A 23615-nucleotide genomic window follows, 5' to 3' on the forward strand; every position below is an offset into this window, starting at 1 on the left:
AAATGAGATATTCTAGTATCAGGTGCTTGGCTTTTATGGGTACTGTAAGAAAACTCTACAATAGAGAAATAGATTGTAATAAGTTTATAGTAGTAGCCAAAATGTTCTGGGGACTGTGGAGAGAGACTCACTGTCCCAAAGAACCAGCAACACTATATTGTTGTGCAGTATTACGTAATAAAACCTTTCCTTAGTTATTTATACTGCCTGAGATTATCAGATAAAGGAATTTGAGAACAAAGAAATAGTCCCTTTGTTATTTATGCTGTTTATTTACTTGGGCATTTGGATAACCAAACATAAAAAAATCAAATCATGTCCTTATGTTCTGCACATGTCGTTTCAATCCCACAGGAATTTTTTCAAATACTTTTTGAAAAATGTCTGTCATATTTCTATTTCATTTTTAAATCACAAAAATATTTCTCTTAAGATTTATAAACAACCACCAAACACCAATAAATATGTTACAGGCCCAAATCAGAATTGTTATTAACAACCATTTAAGTATGATGACCCTGGCCACCCACTGACTAAAAGTAATAAAATGCAAATACTTTTTAACTGACTCTTGGCTTTGAGATCTTTTGGTTCAAATGTCATCCTTTCCTCACTGATGATGGCGACTAGAATTTTTTTCCCTAGGTATACACACAACATTGATCCCACTGTATAGGACTTTACGCAACCACCTAAAAATCATAGGTTTATGGAAAAAATCACTGGAGTTGGGAATGCTGTAGTATTTCCTTCTTGCAGGGAACCCGAGGGTGTTTTGTACTTCTGGTTTCTGCTGGATGGATTTATAAATGTTCAGTCGTATGTTACTTGAAGCTCTGCAGACCAGCCCCATAAGCGGGCCACCCTAAAATGCACCCACATGCTCTTAGACCACATGCACATCCCCAGTACTTGCTTTCCACAGGGTGCCTACACTGCCCGAAGCAGAGTCACGCTTCTGCTACTGTCCTTGTTAGCATGCAACACATGGAGACTCTCATTTTAATCCTCTCTCTTCATGACCAGTTTTGTCCCTTTTCACAATATATCCTCTCAGGTCCTATGAGAAAAGAAGGGCAGGAGAATTTCCTTTCTCCCTGACCTTGCAGTCTGACTAAGAACTACTGGCGAGATTATTCCTAGAAACTCAAGAACCAAACCAAGTGTTACTGCTGCCGTGGCTGAAGGGTAATGTAATTAGAACTTGAGCTACGACTGCTTAATACAACCTGTAATAATAATATATGTCTATCATCATTCAGAGCTATTCTAAGACTCAGAACAGTATTAAAAGCCATAGGAAATAATTAGTAGTGAAGAGGAATCATGAGTTGCAGGGTGCTGCATTCACACAAGAATCAGCTGCAGATGGCTTTAAAAATGACTGTCTCCAACATATGCTATCCCTGCAAGATCATCTATAGATAAGTTAATATAAGGAAAGATAAAATTCCAGGAATGGATTAAGCTACATATTAAGCTATATAATTCTGTAGATAACTAAGGTTAGGACATTAAACTGAGTGAGAGAGGATGGAGCACTTCAGAGCTGAAAGTGGGTATGCAAAAGTCAATTGGTTGCTGTAGTTTTCGCACTCAGTTTGTGAAAATGTGAGTTTTTACTAGGTTACATTGCTCTGTAAAGTGTTTCAGGATATCACATAGAACAGGAAATAGAGACAGACTGTCCAGAGAATACAGCAGCAAGAGCAGATGAAGCTGCTGGGTGGACAGATCTGCAGATGTAGGGGGTTGACATACCTTTCAGAATATGGAACAGGAATAGGTGGAAATATGGGTTGGGCATGACTAGTGATGGACAGACACACCGATCAGTCAGGAACTCAATGTCCTTATGATATACTTCGCAAGGAGCCATATTAACTCACAGTTAATGGTGCGTAAAAAATTTGAGAGCCTCTATGTTGTTCATTACAGTTCTAATTTCCCTCCACAGGAGTGTCATATTTTTGATGGTATTTTAGCCATGTTGTCAGTACATTCCTCCCATAGACTGCATTCAGAGAATGAATGCTGATTGTAGAAAAATAAATACATAGGCCAATCCACATTTTTTAATAAATGCTCTATGAAGGTGCAAAAAGGGAGACTTAAAAAACTGCTTGAAATTCATCATTTCGGACTGAAGAGCCCAATCCTCTGAAACTCGTTGGGCAGGGATGCCAGACAATTAAAGGCACACACATCAGGTGCACAGGCAGTTCCACCGGCCTCAGTATAAAGGTAAAGGTGTTTATGCCTGTTTTGTTGTGTCAGTACCTAAAATTTTGTGGCTTTGGGGAAAGTGGCTTTCACTCATGTCTCTCAGAATCAGGTCTTGTGTTTTTAGAGAAGGGTATTTCCACAACTGGACTTGAGCTTCAAGTTCAAACAACCCTGAAGGTTCAAAATCAAAATGCCAAAACGTCTTTTATTTTGTTTTTTCTCCCCAAGATTTTGCAGGATTTGTGACCCACAAATCTGCACTGAGAGGTAACTTGGTTAAAGAGCAATAAAGGGGACTTTGCTGTGACATTCACCAAAAGTCCTCCCCCATTGAAGCAGCATCAGCAAATCTCCAGGCTGATGTTTTGCCTGTTGGTAGAGAAGGTACAAAGACTTCCCATGCCAGGTGTACTCTGATATTACGCAGAAACACATTAACACCCGGTAAACAACGGGGTACTTTATCATTCTTACCCTCATGGTACAACCATCACTTTTTCACCCTAAAGGACTAACATGCAAGCAGCTTCAAAACTGATATCAAAACCAGAAAAGATTTCAAGATGGAAATTAGTGGAGTAAGTGACAGAATTTATTTTTTACTCCAGAGAATGAAATAGAAAATGAAAACAGCCCTGTTCAGGAGGCGCTGCTCCCTCTCTGTTAAACCCATAGGGCGGTCTGTATTCTGGGACCCAAGGGCTTGCACAGACATGTACAAGCTCTCCGTGGAAGATTTCTTTCCTACGCCCTGCAGACCAGAGGTGCATGTGGAAGTGTTGGTCCCCATTTCCTCTTGTTCCCACAGATCTGAGTTTTTTAAAACTGCCATCACAAGACCACTGCCTGGATGCTTTCAATCAACTCAGCAGATAACGTCTTTGCAGAATATTTCCCCACTCCTACCTCATTTAGCTGCTGGACTTGTGTATGTTTTCACCTTTCTTGGAAGTAGTTGTCAGTTCTCTTGAGCCTCTCTAGAGGAAAAGCCTCTGCCTAATATATGATGTGCTTATTCATCCCAGACGTAGGGCATATCATTCTCGAATGACTGACAAGCGTTCTAAAATGAAGAGAGCTCGAAGTGTGCTCTAATAGTGATGGGAAGCATTTCTAGTCAAACATAAAGCAAATTAATGTGAGCCCCCACTGCACCTTTAATCTGGAAATGTCATAAAGTAATAAGCAGAGTGACCCTGGCAATGTCTAAGGTTGGATTTCAATAGATTTACATCTTAAAGGGCAACTACATATTTTTAAGTAGTAGGGGGCCAAATTCAGAGCTCCTCTTCCACCAGTGCAAATCTGGAGGAACTCCACCAATTTCAGGTACATCGGAGATCAGAGGATGATCTTATTTTATAAGCCTTCATTACAATAATGCTCATCTCTATATCAGTGACCAGCTCTCCCATCAAAAAAAAAAAAAATAAAATCCCCTCAATATCTCTCATTAACTTCAGAAGGGGCAGACTCTGGCCTGCATGTCTTATTTCAAACTACTTTAATTAGAAGTATATTTAATTAACACACTCTTTTGATTAGCATTCAGAATGAAAAGCTGCTTTACACAGCTTCCAAATCAGAAGATTCAATAACACAGATAAAAAGCCATAGGCTACTGGTCACATCCCAGTGCAGAAGAAGCAGTTTTCTTCCAGAAAGAGAGTATCAATTCAGACTTGAGCCTCCTATTACTGTAGTAATACTGTATTTTCCAGGTAAGTAAATAATGAATAAATATACAAAATACCCAAGCAATGACATTTGAGGAAATTCTTAAAATTATCTAATCCCTGTTCTCCATCAGTCTTATTTAGAACCCTAAATCTTCCTTCTTAAGACCTATTTTAGGTGCAGGAGACCAAGAAGCCCATTTCCTAACTAGATTCAATGTTCTTTGAGCTAATTAGGAGGCCCAAAGGGGTGAATATTGATGATGAAAAGCAAGTGGCCGTGACTCCTATGAGCTCTGCAGTATCTGACACCATATCCTGAAGGAGAAATGTGCACTTGGTGGGAGGAAGGCTATGTATACTGGCATAACCAGCAGTTATCCTCACAGCATTTGTTATCATAGAATCATAGAATTGTTAAGGTTGGAAAGGACCTCTGAGATCATCGAGTCCAACCTATTAACCTAACTGCCTGGTCCACCTCTAAACCATGTCCCTAAGCACCACATCCGCATGTTTTTTGAACACCTCCAGGGACTGTGATTGTACCACTTCCATGAGCAGTCTGTTCCAATGCCTAACCACTCTCTCTGTGAAGAAATATTTCCTAATATCTAATCTGAATCTCCTCTGGCACAACTTGAGCCCATTTCCTCTTGTCCTGTCACTTGTTACTTGGGAGAAGAGATTGACACCCATCTCACTAAAGCCTCCTTTCAGGTAGTTGTAGAGAGCAATAAGGTCTCCCCTCAGCCTCCTCTTCTCCAAACTGAACAACGCCAGTTCCCTCAGCCACTCCTCATAAGACTTGTGCTCCAGACCCTTCACCAGCTTTGTTGCCCTTCTCTGGACACACTCCAGCACCTCAATGTCCTCCTTGTAGTGAGGAGCCCAAAACTGAACCCAGTATTCGAGGTGCCACCTCACCAGTGCCCAGTACAGGGGGACGATCACCTCCCTGGTCCTGCTGGCCACACTATTCCTGATACAAGCCAGGATGCCATTGGCGCTCTTGGCCACCTGGGCACACTGCTGGCTCATGTTCAGCCAGCTGTCAACCAAAGCCCCCAGGTCCTTTTCTGCCAGGCAGCTTTCCAGCCACCTGTGCCAGGGTCAGCCCACACCAGTTGGTGCAGAATCCTGAGGTCATCTCTTCAAGTCTTCTCCCACTCTGGTCATGTTTCTGCTGCATGTTATATGCAGCCATCCCTGCCTATAGGACATGACTTTGGAGAAAAATCTCTTTTAGCCCAACTGGGCATCCCCTCTGAGTGAATGCATTGTTTTTTCTCCTGATGTGAACCCAAGGTGAATTAATATGAAAGCACTTCTGGCTCAGGAGACCAAAGGCTAGGAGCAATACAGGGAGCAAAGCAAAATGACAGCATTGTCACACCATTCCATCTCCTGCAAAAGCAGAGCTCTGCTTTAAAAGGCAACTCATGCTCAGGGGATGGAAACTCAGGAAGCATTAAAAAGTTAATACAATTCAACAATTTACGCCAAGATTTCATGTTAAAGACATCTCTTCACTTCTACGCTAGGAAAAAAAAGAGAAGAAAGATGCATTTTTGCATTAATCCCCTACTCTACTGCCATTTTCTCTAAAACACAGAAAATTATCAAGAAAAGATTGAAAAAGAAAGGGGAAAAAAAAGGCATCAAGTAGCAGGTATATCATTGTATATGTGTGCTTTCACTCAATACAGGATTACATTTCATTTTAAATCATTCCAGGCGTTGGAAAAGAAAAGAAAATTAGAAAAAGAAAGAAAAAGGGAAAGAAAAGACATTGGGATAATAGGCTTTTCCCTAGGGCTTCCAAATACAGACGATTTTACAATGTTCAAGTAGGCACATCAACCAGGTATAGTTTTGCTTCTTGAAATTCCAGTCACTGGTCCCACTCCACTGAGGAAAGACAAAGGTGTGCAAAAGCATGGGCTGTCCAACGGCTAGAGCAGGGGAAGGGAAGACAGACCCTTTGGAGCATCAGCCACAGACTGGCGATGTAGCCCTGAGGCTGTTGAGAAGCACCTGGTGCTCAGAAGTGTCAGGGATAACTCCTATTTAAATCAGTGGGATCTGCAAGAACCATGCACCTCTGGAGGGGTGGGGAAAGTCAGGCTCTGAAATGTTATGGTTTCCCCCAATGTAAAATGGGGTTAATCATACATCCCTAACTCACAGGGGTGTTGTGAAGATTGATCAGTTAATGTTTGCACAGAGCTTTGGAAATGTAAAGTGCTATATAAATGCTAAGGATTATTATGTTCCACTCTTTCTCTGCAGCTGAACCCTTTGGGGAAAAGGAAGAGAAATCTATTAAAAAGTGCTACTTGCATTTTATATCTCTGCTTCTTTTTCTCTTCCTTGATGCTTTTAGTAACTTGGGGGGGCGGGGGGGGAGGAACCTTCAAGAATGATTTGTTGGCTCAAGTTCTGATTCCTCTGTCAGTCTCCCTCACCAGTAGCCAACCTCGTTTTCATTCATACATATTTAAGGTGAGATATGACATCCATTAAAATACATATATATCCCTGCAGTTAGTGCTTGAGTTCAAACCAGAGCTTCTAGTGCAGGATTTGTCCCTAATCCATGCTCAATTAGAGCATGGTGGCATCGGCTGCAGGGTTCGTGGACCAGATCTTCTGCTTGGGCTTTGGCTTCCCCCAGGAATTGGCTACTGGACGGTTAGCCTGGTATGTGGTCTAGTCCATCCCTAACTGAAGGTTAAGGAACATGTTTAGCCCTGTGAGAAGAAGTGTCTAGCTCATGTTGACTCACGTCTGTGAGCCCTAAGTGTAGGTTTCATAGGCACAAGATACCATTGGAAGAGACCGTTAAATTTTAAGGTGTGGAAAGGAATACAGTGCACAAAGAAAATCCATTCTGTCAAGCCCAAGAGTATCTGTAGACTTATTCGGTCAAATACTTTCTGTCCTCTGAGGCAAGATAATACAACTGTACCTGAAGGAAGCTTGTCCTAGAGCTAAATCTCCCGCATCCCCTATAAAACCTTTAAAACACACAAACATACGGTGGCGTGAACGGTGTAGTCACACTGAGCACACCCTACAAGAGGTATGTCCCAAAGCCTCAGCATCTCCTCCACTCTCATGCACAGTGTACATTATCCTGCACACCATATATGCACAGAGCCCGTCATCCTCTCCCAGCCATCCCTGCCACTTTGGATTAGACCATTAATACACTGAAACCAGTGGAAAGATTCTCGTTGGTCATCAGCCACAGTAACCCCTTTAGATGCAAAGCTGATTAAGTTGCTTATGATCATACATGGAATCAATGGCTAAACACAGGCAGCTGGCACTCACAGGCACACACCAGCCCCGGTGCAAATCACAGCAAGCACGCTACTCCCCCTGAAAAGATGTGGAAGAGTAAAGCAAGACCCAGGATAAACATTTGCAAAGCAGAAAAGTATCAGAGTGGGGAATTAAACTCTCAGTTTGCAACAGTAATTGAATCAGAGGATTTACAAGAATAAATAAATTAAAAGAAAGACAAAACCACAACACAAATAATCTCAATAACACGCTTTGGCCGATACTGACATTGTTGCAACAACGTTTTAATAAAGGAATGGACCTTTTTTTTAAGCAATACCCCCTCTCAACTAAAATCCTCTGCAAGTAAGAGCTTTATTATCTCCAATTTCTTGGCAGCCACTAGAGGAAAGGTCACTTAATAAAGTGCATTTATTCCTCATTGCAGGAAAACAATATGTCATCCCTGTGTTCATTATTTACCAAATTGTCTTCATTTTTTTCTTCACCTGCTGGGCTTTGGGCTATAAAAATAAATAATATTATAAAACTAAGCCAGGTGTTTTCAGAAGGATCAGAATTTGTCAAACAAACTCAGTTCATAGTGAGTGAAGGAGAGTGAAAATCAGAGTGGTGGTGCTAAATGATTCATCCTCGGGAAAAGACATACAGTTAGAAATGCAGACTGGGAGAGGGCTGAGTTTAAATAAGCTGAGAAAGTCATAAACTGTGAGTGTAATCACTGCTAATAGCTCAAAATACATGACAGATAAAAGCTGAAAAAAGACTTTAAAAAGTAAAAGAAAAAAAACTTATTGCATCATTTCAGATTTTCTGATCCTGTGATCACTTGACCAAAGCAAAATTCAGATCTGAATTTTCTTATTCAGAACCAGAACCAAAATTACCAGTTAGCCTAATGAATCCCTGAAGATAATAAAGATAAAAATCTCCAGCCTGATTACAGATTTCAGGATCTTTGATGGTATTACCTAAGAGCACAAATACTCAACAGGTTTTAGGATGTAAGCATCCCAGGCACTTCTTAAAAAATCTCACACATTGTAGATTCTTACATTCAAATACTCTAGTTCTTTTAATAGCATTTTCTTCCCCCCACCTGTGTACATCCCCAGTCTTGAGGGCAATGAAATGACAGAAGGTAAAGCTGGAAGGAGGTTAAAAAGATTACATACCTCAACACTATTTTTTTCAGCAACCATTTGAATTTTTATCCCTAGCATTTTTCAACCAACTCTAGACAAAACTAATCGGATAGGTGTCTACCACATCTGAGACTTTTTAATTTGTGTATGTTGCATCCTACCTCCCTGCTCTCCATCTGCTTGTTGTCTTTTTAAGCTACGATGGTGCAGCGACTCTTACACAGGTGGATGCTGAGGGGATGGAATCTGTCTGCCTATATCCCCTTTCCAAATCAGAGCCTTGCTCCCCAGAAAAGGGATATGTTATGTTCCTCCATCCTTCTCACAGTGCTGAACTCCATGGGACTAAGATCTAGGGCTGGGGGGAGATTTCATGACGACAAGGCATTATTTAAGATGCACCAGCATCCCTGTGTTGCAGATGTAAGTGCAATAAAATCGTCCTATCTGGAGTCTCCATGAATTTCTGTCTTGATTTTAAACATTTTGACTGGCAAAATCCCAGTTGTGCATACAGTGCATCCACCTCCACATTACACAGTGCAGGTGGAAGTCAGGGAAGCACCAAAATGTAAAACTAAGCCTTTAGGGAGTTAATATGCCAGCTTGAATAACTCCTTTGGTTGAAGTTTATTAAATGCAGCCAGCAGACTGACTGATTGCTAATAGAATTTCCAGTGTAGTATCTCCTTGCAAACAAAATCTGCTGGGCATCTAAGTTGCATGCATGTGTGCATGTGTGCGCATGCATGGCCCTTCAAATCTCTTTTCTGCATTTATTAAGCATCAGGAAGTAATCTCCTCATGGTGCAGCCAAATATAAAACATGAAAACTCTTTAAAGCAGCCTGTAGGATGCAAAGCAAGTCCCTGTAAAAAGCAGGTCCTTGGTATAAAATTTACTAGAGTTCTTCAGAAAGCATATAAAGATATTTAGCCTTTTATTCACATTGGGAGCAGAGTTGTCTTTCTTTTCCCTTCATCCACCCTTTCCTTTTTTCCCTGCAGCCCACAAATACACACAACGTTGTTTCACCATTTGATCTTGAGCCTTGTGCACTGTGCCCCTATAACATCACACTGGCCAGTATCTCTCTGAAGTGTGCTCATTCTGTCACCCTCAAGCAGTCAGGATTATCAAATGTTTTTGTTATCAAAACAGCTCATCATGATGATTATCACTTCTGACCATCACTGTATTCGCAGGGTGTCCTGTGTTACGTTGTAGTGTGCAGGATTTCTTTAAGCTGCTATGGAAACCAGTGATAAAGTTTTGTTGCAATATAGGGGTAGAAGACAATAAGATTGCTTACTTTTTCCTATTTACTTTTCCCTCACTTCACTAAGCATCTATATGAGCTCATTTTCTGTACTTGGACTCTCTCACTGCTTTCAGTAGGACAAATTACCTGCATAGGTTGTTCTGATCAAGACATTTTAAATTATCAGATAATAATCTTTAATATGTCACTGCCATCTTAAGTTTATATATTTGAAATAGAAACCAATAGTATGAAAAGTCTCTGTCCTAAGCTTCCTGTAAGACTTACCACATGTAAAATAATTATAAAAATAGAAAACTCATGTGATATTATCAATATTCGGTAGTGATGCCACCTGACCTATCACTTAACCCTCATAGGTACCTTCACGCACTTTCCTCTGTTTCTTCCCAAATGAAAGTAAGAGCAAGGCTAGAAGATGAACAAGTAGCATAAGCAGCCCATAGCCATGGTGGTACTGTGGAAGGGAAAGTCATGAGGATAGCCGGTGCTTTAATCTAGAAATCTCTCTCTCCACACCTCAAGGCTCTGTGTTGCCAGCAGCTGTAGCAATCAGAACTTTCCTCTTGTAACTTCTAAGTAAAGCATTTGAGACTCAAGCGCTAATATAAAGTTCCCTGAATTCTGCACAACACTGAAAAGCAGCTGGGATGGAACAAATGCCACCAAAAAGTGTTGCTGTTATGAATTCAGCTCTTTTTCTTTTCAGCCAACAGAAGTTGTCCAGCAAAGAGCATTTCAGTTTAAACTCAGTGGTGAAGGCAGACAGGCAAGCACATTGAATTCCCCTTGTCCAAAAAGAGACACTTCGTAGGTTTGCTGGCAACCACATAGACAATGCTGGCATCACTTTTTCTTGCTCACAGGTAGTCACCGCAGGGGCTCTGCCTTGCATGTATCAGCAAGGGAACCCAAATTTTGACACCTGAATAGAGGCATAGACTGGATAGGTCAAACTCAAATATCTGGCACATTTCCTTGTTGCCAACTCATACTGCTTGAGATAGCTATTATACAGACAGAGAGTAGTAGTTCCCAATCTTAGCCTAGAAATCCACAGATATTATTTTTTTTAAATTAAAAGCAAATAAGACTCCTAAATTGCAAGCCTCACTTATCAAATGGCTAATGTTATCTCATTCTGCAGTTTTAGCCAGCTCTCCCCAGTGGTCTGCCAAATAAATACCATTCTTTGTTTCATCCAGATTGATCTTCAAATCAGTCTGCCCTCCACCCAGCTTCTATCTTCTGAAGACACTAAATGTATCATTCCAGCACATTAGTGTAATTGCCTATAATAGAGATGTGCAGTTAGAGGTAATTTACATGCACATATGCCTAACAGTGCCCTCACATACTCATTGAGCATAAGGAATGGCAGGTAGAACCTTGTGAATGAGTTAGATGAACACTTTCTCATTATTATTCTATATATATTTCTTTCTTTAAAAAAAAAGGAACAAAAGGACAAAAGTGACATCAACAACATCCCCATGTACTTCTGCGAGGGCCCACATTTTCAAAACAACTCTTACTAATAGCAGAAGCTTTGCTGACAAATCAGCATAGTTGCATATATTTAGTCCATAGCTAGAAGAGCATAAGTGGACAAGCCCGCTAGTACAGACCCTGTCCTTCATGGAAGTCTAGAATTATTGGAGTTAAAGTAACATGAAGACTTCAATAATCACTAGACCTGACTGTCATGTACTTGCTCCACAATCCCTTATTCAGACACACAAGATTCAGTACAATAAACACCATCATATAATTTTCTGCACCAACATTTTCATAAAATCCTCCCCAATACTGCCCTTGAGGTCCCCAAGGATAACTGAATTTCAAAGACCTGTCATGAATTAAAACTAAAGAAAATGTTTTGAGAATTCCTATTTTAATGGAAAATAGAAAAAGAAAAAACTCTCTTCCACCAATTTCCCATATGGCTTTACCCCTATTTTTCCAAGAAATTGCTAGGGATGCTGTCCCCTCTAGTAGAAATCGCTTTTGCAAGAAGTTGAAAAAGTGTTCCCTCTTGAAAACAGGAATATAGACCCACTCTTACGTGTGTTTATGTGAGCCGTATATTCTCATGAAAGTAAAGATTTTGTTCCTGAAAGGGTTTTTTTTTTTAAACAAGTAGAAACTGGACTTAAAATAAAAAAGTGGTTTAGGATTCAAGTTTTATATTTAGTTAATAATTCCACTGTGTCTTAATATCCTATACTACTTTTATACTTTCTACATGCAGGGTAATTCTCCTTCCCACTTTGCCATCCAGTTTTCTGTGGCACACAGGCTCAACTTCAGCATACACATGATAACATGGTATTTTGAGATGAAGAAAAAAGTTACTTAATGATGAGTTAAAATTTTGATTTTAAACTTGACCAGATTTTACTTTCAATGCCATATAGAAGATCTACTCCATTGAATCATGAAGCTGAAAATAAACCAAACCTAACATTTAAATTATGATTTTGTGCAGCTGAGATGTCTCTTTCATACCTCATTGAGTAATTTGCAATGTAAAACTGCTGCCACAGAAGATCCTCATTCAGTGATTTTTATATGGATCTTGCTATTTAGGGAGAAGAAGCAGAAGAAACCAAGAGCCTGTTCTAGAGGAGGCGTAAATCAGACTATTTCTGCTGAGGGCCCAGTCTGGAGTGTCAGATGCTTTTCTAGTCAAGCTTCTGAAAGTGTAGTGTTTTCTTATATGTCCAAAATGATTTAAAAACTTCCCTTACATCTAATTTTTAAACCACCTTCCTACCAACAGGACTTCTGTAGTTGGAACTCCTCTCCTTCACACTGTAGAAAATGCCTTATGCAGGGCTGCATTAGAGGGGAGGAAATCTTTGCAAGCCATCTTTTAGAGAATTTCATCCAGTCTATAGTTCTGGAGGGAGCAGGATTTGAGTCTCCCTCCTCATCAACACATGAACCCAGGCTGTGTGGAGGGGACTACTGGGGACTTTGCACTCCCTTGCAAGCACCATGCCAGGCAGAGACCTCTTTGCTCACAGTTGTTCCAAGAATCTCATTTTTTATGTTCTCCATTCTGGTGAGACTCAGTGGGAGGCTTCAGGCTCAGTGTTGATGACTTTGGTGCCAACACACTTACATCCTAAGCTTATTTCTTCACCCTGTTCCTACACGGGACTCTCTATGGAAGAGACACTTTGGGTGGGAGAGCTATGGCAGGAATGTAAACCCTGACTTGTCATCACAGGGAGACACAGATTCATATACTGATCTAGAGATGCACTGCAGAACAACAGATTATTTTTTTATGACACAGGTTTCTTTTCATAAACTGAAATGCTTATGTAAGTAATCATTGACTTTTAATCTGTACTAGTGGTATAAATGGATTGGACAGAGGCAAGCAAATTTACACACGCTTAAATAAGAAGCTTCCTCAGGGACTTCCCTCTTCTTTGTTCTCCAGCATCAGGTACATTTTCTCTCCCTTTCTCTTGTAACTTTATCTTTATTGATTTTATAATAAACCACATGTTTCAATGATCAGCAATTTTTCAGATACAATGATAATACTTTGCTCTTATAGAATAATATTTTGCACTCCTGGCTTCTTCCATCCAAGTATCTCAAGCACTTTGCAAGCTTCACTTACTTAATGCAGATCAATTACAGGCAGCACCTCTTTTAATAACTCTGCTTTTCCTTCAAGGGAATTGCATTTGGCAAACCTGAATCATGGCTCAGTGTTAACATAAACACACAAATAATCCAATGCAAACACAAATGACTTCCCCCATTTACAAAAGGCAGCATGGCACGTGGTATAAACCACTAATCCTAGCTTCTTTAGTTTACTTTTCTTTTGGATTCCCCAGAAATGAAAGTGTGCTCTGATTTTCCTCTCGTCATTTGTTGGGGTGGAGAAGTTGTCACTAGGAAGCCTGACGCTATTCCCACCTCTTCCCGCGTCAGCTGTCCTCAAGTCCCTGGCAGACTACATGGCTGAAGCAGGATACCTCAGCCTTCTTCCCCACACTTGGGGTTTCTAGATTAAGGAAAACCACCACTGTTCTGCACATTATAAAACTTTTAGCAAGAGGCTAATGAAATGCAAAGCTTTCTATAAGACCAGCACTAGCCTTCCTATCAAATCATCTGAAATATTTATTTGCCCTCTTGAATAATTGATAGGGGCATCAGCTCTCCCGGTCAATTGATTTATTAAGGGACTGTTTGGAATTAAACAGCTTAAAGATATTAGATTTAGCAGTGACCTTGCTTGTTAGCATATTCATTTACCTACGGGAGCTCCCATTAGATATTGTTAATACATGACGTTCCCAGTCACGGCCTGGATCTCCTCAAATTGCATTAACACTGGGCTGTTTAGCCACAGAATAACAGGTTTGATTGAGTGCTTGGGCTTGGTGTAATTAGATTTTCCTAGAAAAGGGGGGACTATTTTAATGCTGTGTGCATTAAACTAGATATGTCATCAGCATTACTGTAATTGGCAAACAGGAGCTTTGGAGACCTGGCTGTGTGTGAATGTTTGTGTTTATGACTTGTCCTGCCATTGTCGTAGATGGCATATAATAGCCCTGCTTACTTACATATGCATGACACTGATAGAAAGTAGCTGGCCTCTTTAATAAGCATCTCTTTTGAAATCGGTGGAATATTCTATACTGAATAATGGGATCAATTTATTGTTAGTTAAAACTGTCAATTATTTCTCTCACTGAAAAGGTCATGAAACTGGTTAATCAATGATGAAAGCATAGCATGTGTTTGTGTGTGTGCTCATTCTATGGATTTTTGTCAGACATATAGAAAGATAACCTCCCTGCAAGGTGTGACTCTCTGACTCACCAACTCCACCAAAACTTACTGGAGAATGCCTTTATGCCCCTCTCATTGTGGTTTTGAACCGCTTCCACCAGGGCACAATCCTGCTCATTTCAATTATTCCAGCATGAAATGGAGTAACATAGTGGTGAATCAGCACTTCATTTTTAATTATGTGCACATTGATATAATTAAAGGTGCACACAGGTAATCAAATGCTTGCTATCCATGTCTAACTGCAGGCTTCCTTGTGGTCAAATTATGCCTTCGGATGCATGTGCATGAAATTGCCATTGGCTTCAAAGAGCTCTGTCTGCCAAAACTCTGTTAAAAGCGTACCTGCAACTCTGTGCTGGACGCTGCATTAGCAGGGACACATAGAAGCACTGGATGGAGCCCAGGGAAGAGCAAAAACAAAGATCATAGGACATGAGGGAATTGTCATAAAACTGAAGAAAGCATAAGTGTTCAGTGTGACTTAAAAAGGCAAAAACAGAGAAGTGTGGCTGGAAGACATACTCAAATGGTCTGTAAAGTTCAGAGAGTACTCAGCGTGGTCAATGGCAGCATTGTCTCCACCACCAGTTTGATTATAAAGATTTAGGATGGCTCATGAAAACACAGTTGTTCACAGTCAATTCAGGGAGTTAACAACGAGCCTGTGTTTCAACAAGTTTGGAAACTACTGATGCAATTACAGAGGGCAGGGAATGTATTTATTTATATGAGCACACACACATACATATATTAGAACAGCTTGTTTGGCAGAAATGAATCTGAAGTTACTACAGGAGAGAATAGCTGTGGAAGCAAGCAACATGCTGCGGGCAGGACCCTGGATGTAAAGCACTGTTCTCAATATGGGAACTTTCATCACTAAACAGAAGAAAGAGCAAAAGAAAAAAAAAGAAAGAAATAAATGATTTTCTTGTTTTTGCCTACTTCTCCCAAACAGTACTGGGAAAGGTCCTGAAGGATATACCCAAATATGAAAATGAGTGTGAAATAACACGTTTTCCCCAACTCTGTGTTCTCTTTAATGAACAGATTTGTTCTGCCAGTTCTTCAACAAGTAAGGAATCCAGTCTTCCCTTGGTTTTTTTTTTTTTCCTTCCAGTGGGACAGAAATACTGGAAATGTTGAGGGGTTGCTTTTTTTTTTTTTTTTTTAGAAAGCCGAATTATTTCATGTGCCAAAGTACCATACTTGGGAAAGAAGAGATTTCCAAGAAGGGTTATGTGTACAGCCAAAGCAGTAAACAAAAAGGAACAACAGAAGTCATTTGTTCCTGACTAGGGGCTAAGAGGATTTTAAGTTAGAGGAAAGGACTTGAAGCAATAAACTGGCAGGTGACTGGCAGAGGCAGCTGCCTGAATATTTGAAACTGGCCTGAGTTTTGTAAAATGTATTTATTTTATTTGCGCTCAAACATGCACTCATTAGTAATGTGATCTTGCTGCTATATGCAAGGTCAGGACAAGAGTGCCTTAGAGCCAGGGCTTCAGAGTCAAACTCCAGTCCCACATGGGCAAATGAAGACTGGGGAAAGATGACTCTTGGTCACACAAACAAAATAACGAAACAGCTCTGATTTTCCCTAAAAGACAGGCATGAAACCAGAATAGAATGACCCACCCTCAGATGTCGACTCGGACTCAGAGATGTCAGTATGCCCATTTACATTTGGAGGACTCGTGCAAATTGTTTTTCTTGTGACACTGCATTTCCTGGCTCCAGCTGACCCTGGAGCTTCTCAGCCCACATATTCCCTTTACTAGGCAAGTTTCTTGGCTCACAGGCACGCTGGTCATAAGCATACAGCTAAAGTTCACCAGAGTTTGTGATGCAAATTTCTAGCTGGTAACAAAAAGTAACTTCTTTTTTTCTTTAAAGTCTCTGGCAAATATTTTGAGTGCAAAATTTTGGATTTTTTAAAATAGTACTGTAAAAAAAACCCACACAAACAAAAGTAAAAAAATTCCTCCTGTTTCAGTACTGGAAATCCCAGGAGGATCTGTAAGGAAATCTAATCATAAATGCAAAGTGCAACTGGCAACCTGATCCCCCCCCTCACTGAAAGAGAAACAAAATAAAATTACCACTATGATTGACAAATAACTGAGTAGATTTTTTTTTTTGCAAGTAACTAATATGCTAGCAGATTTTTTTAAAGTGGACAAAGTCTCTGCTAATTCACATTAAAAAGATTAATGGAAAAGAAGAGGTAAAAGGGTTTTCTGAATCCAGAGTTATCTGCAGAGTAACCCTTAGAAAGAGCCACATGTTCCCACACCTCCCATCAGGCCTTTACACAATCCCTCTGCATCCAAAATGCCCCCTTCCCTCACAGACTACAGCAGTGCCCAAGTAGTCCCACACTAATAATTAAATAATCCCATGCCAGCAATCAATTCAGTTCAACGGTAAAGAAATTCTTGCTGTAAATAAAAAGTAGAATAAACTGGAACTAATGATTTATCCCATGTTTTCTGTGAATTGCTATTCCACTAGGCATGACATTGAACTAGGGGGAGAAAAAAAAAAAAAAAAAAAAGACAGACTAGAGGTTGAATATAAACAGAGTAGAGTTTGCATTCCTGGGCTGATGTTTTATTTAAAAAGGCAATTCTGGTTGCCATTCTTTTTTTTATAAGAAAGAAAATGAATATTTTCCAAGTATTGCTTTTCTTATTCGTTCATCTCATCTGCAAGAAACTACTCCTTAAAATAACTTGGAGGTTTTTTTCCTTTTTTTTTAATGCCTGAGAGAAAAGCCTGTATTCAAGTAACAGCAGCAGAAAGCGCTGCCCAATCCTTAATCACTGCTTACTGATTTAGGTCCATTTTATTAGCAGGCTGTCCTTTTCCAGCAAGCCATTTTCTTGGCAGGGAGCAGAGAGCATTTGCAGGGGCAGAGGGCCATGTCCCGCTGCCGGTCCCCCCCCCGCGACTGTGCCCTCTGCGGCTGGCCAGCCCGGGAAGACAGCGGGAGTTTTAGTGCCAGAGTTTTGTCTGACAATACTCATCTCTGGTAAGTGTGAATGAGTGTTAGATATAAAGCGGGAGGCTAGATACAAAGGACCCAACAGGGCATAAAAACAATACATATTGCACACTGTGACTCCTCTCATGGGCAAGGCAGGAATTGAAGGAGAGAGAAACAGAGAATTTCAGTCCTTGCATTCAGATATTTTCTTGGTTCTGGGTTTGTTTGCAGTTGTTTACATGTCAGCGTAAAAATAATGGATTTGGGGAGAAGGACCTGTTAAAAACCTTCCATGTTTTAGAACAGTTTTTCACTCCCTCCCTTCCCTAGTCACTATTTGTCACAGTCAAGTACTGAAATCCTCTATTAATCGCTAAATCCAGATAATAGCGGAGGTGGGTTGGCTGACCTGTGAAATTAGGTCTGCATGTAAAAAGGAATTGAGCTGTGCGAGCTTTGGAAATAACTCTGTCGGTATTTACATTAGCATTTGAACATCAAAGATCTCCCCTGGGCTCCTCTAGGTGCCTCTAATCCAAGTACCAATCAAGCAACTCAGCTTTTCCACCCAGCCAGCCCAGCTTCGAGACCCTCAGAGATATAGCCCAGCCAACCAAGAGGCAGGTGAGAAGCTTCTTGCTGGCTGTCAGTCCCCAGGTTTTCATGAGAGCAGGGCCCCAGGAAACGTGCTAACAGAAGAGGGGAGAAAAAAAAAAAAAAAAATCAGCATTTTTATTTCACAGGAGAAGCAGCCTATCCACCTTGTGGGCAAGCGTGTGCACAAATTGTAATTACCATCTTAAAAAGAGGCCTTTAAATTCACCAGGCTCAGCAGACTACGTGAAAGTTGAAATTAAAAGGAACACTAGAAATTATTTTTTTCTGTTATTACTAGTAATATTGGTTTGTTTTTTTTTTTAGAAGCAGTCACCTCTGAGTCCTGAAGGGCACTGCATCAAAAACCATAAGCTCACTTGCTGTTTGTGTGAGCACAATCTCTGCCATCACAGCTGCACCTGCAGATCTCAAAGCACGGCTATCACTTACGCAAAAGTCCCATGGTGACCTGGCCATACGGATGTTCTTCTTCCCACTCTACAGATGTGTAAAAAGAGGGCTCCAGCAACCACCCACCACTGCTTCCAGCTCAATCCTGTATTGCTCTCCTGTATTATTCCCTGGAGGAGAAGACTTCTCTGAAGTTCTGATCATTTGGAGGCATTTGCTCTCACCTGTCCCAGTTCACTACCAAATCATCTATTCTATTTGACAACAAGTTAAAATTTACGCAGAAGTATTTTCAAGAGGAGCAGCAAGGCTGCATTACCTCCCTATTCACTCCAGCCTCTAAGGGTGTGGGAGGCGGTTGGGAGAAGCAGAGGGGGATCATTTGCCACCATTTGCTAATAGGGTAGGTGAACTGCACAGCATCAAGTGTGCTTCCTCCCGAGGCCCATTCCCAGACACATTAGCTATTTAGCTCAACAAACCCAAGGTGAAGGTTGATCTAACATCTACCTTAGGATATTTTAGAGAAAACTTTAAAAAAAAAAAATGGAAACCAATCTAGGAAAAAAATTCCCCATTGGCCATGTAAAAAAGTTGTCCTGAATTTGCTAGTATATTAAAAAATTCATCATCATGTAAGGCTGCAACAGAAATCTCCTACCTTTAGACTGCCCCACCCCCTCTTATTTTTTATGGGCCTTCACTGAATTTATCCAGAGAGAAAGAAGAGGTAGAGAAGAGATCACCTTTAAGGCTTTTCCTTTCTTTTCTTGTCTTTTTTTTTTTTTAAATGACAATAGAATTTTTTTTTCCTAAAGTTGTATTAGGGATTCACTTAAGCAGAAATGAACTGTAATATGCAAATAGTTCTAATTGGACTGCTAATAGAGCGTGTCTCTGTTGTTTTTTTGTAGGGAGTTTTATGCCTATGTAATCAGTGCAGACAGCCGTTAAGTAAATGAAGAGGCAACTAACAATGTCAGAAAAGAGACCGGGCGGTTCCAGCTGACACTACCCTAATCTTCCAGGACCCATTAAATGGCAGTTTCAACGCATTACCTACCATAACATCCTTGAATATCACTGATTTTATTTGCAGTATCAAACATTCCATTTCATGCCCCATTAACAGTAGGAGCCTGGGCTTTTTGACGCAGCTAAACATTTTACTAACTACCTGGACTAAGTAACCAATTAACTTTTGGAGACAATACGGCCAATTAAGCGCGAAAAGGTAAGGCTGTCATCCCCCACTAAAATTGAATTTCCTTTTCCTGATGGCACTTATTGTCGGTGTTCAATTGTTAATGGAGATTTGGTCCCTATTAAAAGGATGAAGCCGAAGGATAATGGGAAAGTTCAGAGGACTTGGTTCCTAAAGAGTAGGTCAGAAAACGTCCCAATTGGCCACTAATTCAGTCATCTTTTCTTCATGCCAGCTCTCTTACTGGAATAGTATTGGCAATGTAGCTCTAATCTGACCTACCATGATAATACATTGTGCAATATGGCAGATTCAGAAACATGCGTACACGCACAAGGGTAGCTAGGGAACTTATATAGGGTTGGAATCAAAAATATAAACAAAAGTAACTCTGTTGGATTTTGACAGTTGAAATATCATTCTTCTCACATATTGAGCTGTTTAACATGGTGATGAGCTTTTGAGAGAGCTCTTGAGCCAAGGAAGCAGGCGCTGTCATGGTGCTCATGTGAGCTTCCCTGGCTGCTGTTAGGCAAACCACAATAGACACATACTTGTGTAAGCTTTAAGTGTTCATCCTCATAACTTACATAGATTTTTTTAATCATTGGCATCAGGCTGAAACTTTCTGCCTTGTCTTGGGGTCACCAATACATGAAGCAGTTGACACCTTAGGTGCTCTAATAAACACATTTTTTCTTCCTCAGAGGAGGTAGTAGTGTGCCCATATATACTGCATAAAGAAAAAGAAAAGTTTAGTGTTGATACCTTCTATTTTTTGATAGAAAGTATTATTTTTTTATTTTATGCATCTACTCTGAGTAAAAACATGTCATCTCCTACCACGAGAAAAAATTTCCCACTAAAAAACATCGCAGCAACAAGCTAATGGGTAGCAAGCTAAACATCTCCTCAAAGTATGTGCACCTCATGAGGTCTTTCAGTAAGTGATCTCAAAGCACTTTGCACAAAAAACTTGTTAGAACAACTTCTTAATGTTATTTTAGGGATTCTTCTCCCCCCTCCCCCCACCCTGAAATGAGCTGAAGGAAGAGGCAAAAGACACAAGTCAGTATACAGACACAAGAAATAGCACAAGTACAGAGGAGGGTGTTTTATGCAAGCAATTTATGAACAGAAATGCATGGAAAACATAAGGAATAGGCTGCAAAGTTTGCCATGGGTCTACCCTAAAGCTGCTTTTAGGTCACCAGCCAGACAAGCCTGCATGCTTGGCTCTTCATGTCAGACAGCAGGTGCGTGCAGATAATCGCCCATCCCAAAGAAAGCATCCTCTGATAAGGATAGCGTACATCCTCCAAGGGCACCTAGCATCTGAAAGAGTGCCAAGCCAAGCATGGCTAAGGTGCAACATTTGAGAATTACATTTTTGTGAAAATATGTAATGTGGAGTCCCTTTATCTGCAGCAATGGTACCTGTTGAAAAGCAGTATCATCAAAATGCAAGTGTACTATATCCCTTAAGAGGGGGACAGAAAGCATCATATTTTTGAGACTGAATAAATCCCAGTGCTGGTTTTGTGGCTTTCCAAACTGCTAATATTTCCATTACATAAGACAAAGCTGAAACCCACATTATGATGCAGGCCTACTCTGCCATAACATATTTAAATATTAGCCCAGCCACAACATAGTCAGTTTAGACTGTTATTAACCTAATCTCTTAAATGCATAGAATATCCAAACAAGAAGGCAAGTGAACCGATTTCTGTCTGCTCTAATAGCAAAAATATGACTTTGGCTTTTCTCTGCAATGCTTTACACCATTAAGCAATTACTTGTGGGTAGAACCCCAGCCTCCATATTGCTACTTATGGTTAAGGGATTTTATTCGTTCACCAACTAAGTCTTCCAATTAAATATGGTGTCATTAGGCTTTTGTGGGACCCTAGTTCACATTGCCTCTGTGAAGGTCTCGTTACCTCAAGTGACTTACTACCCCAGTTTGAAATACATACTTAGATTATCCCATGAAGCAAGCTTTTAAACAGTTATTGAAGCACCCTTGCGATCAGAAAAGTGACTAAGAGTAGCTTTCATCTCCTTCTTGACTATAATAACATCTTCAAGGCTTTTTTTAGTTAACCTACTACTGCATCAAATCTGCAAAATAAACAACTAAAGTCTTTTCTGCCTTGCACATCAACTACTGAAAATCCACAGCAATATCCCCCTTTACTGGAGAAAAAGTCTCAATCTCTTGATTTTTCTTCCTCTTTTCTCCCTGCACAGATCCGTGGTTGAATCAGACACAGTAATCATTACATTTTAGCCTGCAAGATCTTTGAATTTGTGTTATGATTCAAATATAAACTACCCCAATCCATTTCTGTTTTTAACTTTGGTTTGTGTTTTTTTAAGTAAATATATTTTGGCACTTTTTCAGCTCCAAAAATATAAAGATTTGTGGCTTGGTTGTAAAAATGGAAACACATTAATTTTCATTTGAAGAAGAAAGTTTCATGAAACTATTTAGTTTAATATCAAGTTGTAATGAGAAAAAAAAGCTTTTTAAATGAATTGTTTAAAAATATTTAAAACCCTCCCTCTCCACACCCTTGAAGATATATGGAGCTAAGTTAATGGCAATGCATAGTGGAATCTTGCTCAACGGGAATTTTCCATTATTCTCGACAAAAAGTCCCTAATGCTCACGGGTTCTGACAAAAGTCATAGTTATGAGAAACACATGGCCTTAATAATAAACTAAATGTTTGGTCAAAAACCTAAATTGCTGTTGTGTAAGTGAGGACAGAACTCGGCTGGGCATCAAGGCTGGAAGCAGCTATTGCAGTGACTGGGGCTGCCCAGCCCCTCCACTTCTCCAGCACGCAGGGCACTAGACACAGACAGAAACATGCTATAGTCCTCGTCTCCAACAGCCCTCTCCACCCTAGAAGCATCAGAACCATCCCCTGAGCATGTACAATTCAGGCTCAGCCAACAAGAGCCATAAATCTAATTTTCATATTACATTGACACATGCACTTCCATGTCAAGCACCAAACCTCCCCCTTTCCCTGCTGAATAGTCCTATTTAAGGCAGCTCTATAGCTCAGGCTGCCATGCTGCTTAGAGACCCAGGTCCCACATCTAGATTCTCCCTCTACAAGAGCTGTTTGCTTCTTTCCTAGACAAATGCCCCTAACACAAACCTTTTGAAGTAATCATCATCCAGCCTTAGTTTCACTATCACAGACACTTTTCCATCTTCCTTTCACATGTAACAGCCTTTGCTTCCAGCTCCCTGGCTAACAGCATTATCAAAGCAAGAGGAAAGAAAAAAAAATCAACTGGTTCTTTCAGCACTCAATATATCTCACCTGGTGTAATTAGAAACACCAGTTACCTACCAGCTGCATTTCCCACACCTGCAAACCCCCCCAGGTTGGTATAGTTTATGTTAATTAGTAAAATACATGCATTTTTCACTTCTCCATTGTAAGGCTGCATCTTAGCAAGCCTGAAGCGTGGGAAGAGACAGATTTCACACAGAAACGTGTCCTTTTGTTCCAGGCTTTTGGCACGAGGCGTTTAAGGCCTCTGGAGGGCCTGGTTCCCTGAGCCAGAAAATCAGACTCCTGTGGACAGTGCTGCTTTCTCCATCAGTGCACTTTATAAATCCTAAGTTCCTTTCAAAGCTTCATTGATAGAGAAATCAACTCTGTCCCCGAAAGATTATGTTGTGGAAGGGTGAGGGCACCCTTTATTCACCCTGTGTTTCTCCACGGGTTCCCAAAAGTGCCCGGTGCTTCATAATGCAGCTTCTTCTATGAAATGAGTAAAGAAAATGTGTAAAGCTTAGATATTGCAGCCTCTATAGATCTGTCTTAAACACCTTGTTCTTGTCTTTGGTGGCTGGATAATGTGTACCGCAGGTGTGAAATTCTATATCAGTTGCAAAAGTACCATGTAATGT

General features: G+C 40.4%; 2 long non-coding RNA genes across 6 annotated transcripts in view; both read right to left on the bottom strand.

The window, feature by feature from the left end:
- The window catches only part of LOC148050300 (uncharacterized), a 68707-nt gene that overhangs the window by 36179 nt on the left and 8913 nt on the right, over positions 1-23615 (bottom strand). The gene's annotated exons all lie outside the window — the stretch shown is intronic.
- On the bottom strand, positions 17117-22981 carry LOC148050301 (uncharacterized). The gene is made up of 3 exons (XR_015701608.1): positions 22852-22981; positions 20266-20408; positions 17117-18152 (listed from the first exon to the last, which is right to left on the bottom strand). It is a non-coding gene; the product is annotated as an uncharacterized LOC148050301 (long non-coding RNA).

This window comes from Nipponia nippon, unplaced genomic scaffold (assembly GCF_047370975.1).
Source record: "Nipponia nippon isolate SJK-2023a ecotype South Korea unplaced genomic scaffold, ASM4737097v1 scaffold_9, whole genome shotgun sequence".
NCBI classification, from domain to species: domain Eukaryota; kingdom Metazoa; phylum Chordata; class Aves; order Pelecaniformes; family Threskiornithidae; genus Nipponia; species Nipponia nippon.